Source organism: Nelumbo lutea, chromosome 3 (assembly GCF_056320005.1).
Source record: "Nelumbo lutea isolate HS-2025 chromosome 3, American lotus-T2T, whole genome shotgun sequence".
Lineage (NCBI taxonomy): Eukaryota > Viridiplantae > Streptophyta > Magnoliopsida > Proteales > Nelumbonaceae > Nelumbo > Nelumbo lutea.
In genome coordinates, this window is record NC_142686.1 from 66,466,438 (window position 1) to 66,468,523 (window position 2,086).

Consider the following 2,086-nt stretch of genomic DNA (forward strand, 5'->3'; position numbering starts at 1 on the left):
AGGCCGACGCCTTGTCCCGGTTAGCTAGCACCAATGATAATACCATGAGAAACGTGTACACAGAGAACCTGCCTCAGCTTAGCATTCTCGAGGGGGGGGGGGCAGAGGAGACTGCTCTTGTTGTTCAAGCAGAGCCGAGCTGGATTGATCCGCTCATGAGCTTCCTGCTACACGGGACCCTCCCTGTAGACCGTAATGCCGCCAGAAGGGTAGAGCGTCAGGCGGCCAAATACATCATAATACATGAATGGCTGTACCGAAGATCCTACACTCTCCCCTACCTGCACTGTTTGCGACCTTCCGAAGCCAAGCTCGTGCTCCACGACACTCATGAGGGTCTATGCGGTGGAAATTTGAGGGGTAGGGCCCTCGCCCAAAAACGCTACGACAGGGGTACTATTGGCCAACAATGAAAGTAGATGTGATCGAGCTCGTCAGAAAGTGTGACAAGTGCCAGAAGCATGCCAATATTCACTATCAACCTACCGCCTACCTGAAGTACCTCACCAGCCCGTGGCCTTTCGCATAGTGGGAAATCGATATACTCAGACCGTTTCCACCAGCAATAGGCCAGAGGAGGTTCTTAGTGGTAGTAGTTGATTATTTCACTAAGTGGGTAGAAGTCGAACCTCTCGTAACAATCACAGCTTGAAACGTATAGAACTTCTTTTGGAAAAATATAGTGTGCCATTTTGGGTTACCTTGGGTATTGATCTCTGACAACGGTAAGCAGTTCGATGACATTAAATTCTAGAATTGGTGCCAAGACATGGGAATTCGACAGAACTTTACCTCAGTCGCACACCCTCAAGCAAATAGCCAAGCGGAAGTCACGAACAGAGCTATCCTCTGCGTACTGAAGGCATGCCTAGACTGAGCTAAAGGACTATGGACAGACGAGCTACCCAGTGTTCTATGGGCTTATCGAACCACAGTGAAGACCGCTGCAGGCGATACTCCCTTCAACCTCACCTATGGTACTGAAGTAGTCATCCCAGCTGAGATCGAGGTTCCCTTGCTATGACTAGAAGCGTATGATGATAAGGCAAATGAAGACGAGCTATGCACCAACCTCGACCTGCTTAACGAAGTACGAGACCTCACATATATTAGGACCATGGCCTACCAGCAGTGAGTAGCTCGGTACTATAACACTAGGGTCAAGAAGCGGAACCTCTGTGTCGGCAACCTGGTTCTTCATAAAGTTATGGTGCCTGAGCCCGATGTTGGTAAGCTCGGCCAAATTGGGAAGCACCCTATCGAGTAAAGCGGGTGCTCGGGGAAGGAACATACGAGCTCGATACCCTAGAAGGGAAACAAGTACCTCAGGTATTGAATATTGTCAACTTAAGGCAATATTACCTATAAACTACTGAGTAGACCACGAGTCACTCCTAGAGCCTAAGGGCCGAAAAGCCGAGCTAACGACGACCTCAGTGCGATAAGACCCAGTCGCCTCTATGGAATGGGCGAACTAGACCACGAGTCACTCCTAGAGCCTAAGGGCCAAAATGCCGAGCTAACGTAGACCTCGGCGCGATAAAACCCAGTCGCCTCCATGAAATGGGCGAATTCCAAGAGTGGACCATAAGTCACTCCTTCAGCCTAAGGGCTAAAACGCCAAGCTAAGTAAGACCTCGACATTGTGAAAACCTAACCGTTTCGTTGGCAAAGGCTAAGTATTAATACCGAGGCCATAGGCAGCTCGGGCATGAACCCTATGAAGCGTAGCTCGCCTCGGTATACTAGTTGAACCCGATAAGGGACAACCTATGCCAACTTAACCTAGGTGCATACAACTTGGGCTTACTATGATAACCACCTCGAGGTATACCATAAGACCACCCCAAGTATGGAGGAATAGCTCAGGGTAACAACTATCGAAAGATCCTACTTCGTGCATGTAGCTCTAACAACTCGAGTGATAAAATCGCTTCGGCAGAAAGTAAAGAGCACACAATACTTAGCAGAAAAAGACAAAACATTTCATTACTAACTTTTATAAACAAAAAACTGGGCCTAACAACCCAGGAGAAGTTCATCAGAACACAAATAAAAAAAGGGCCTAACAGCCCGAGAAAGTTCA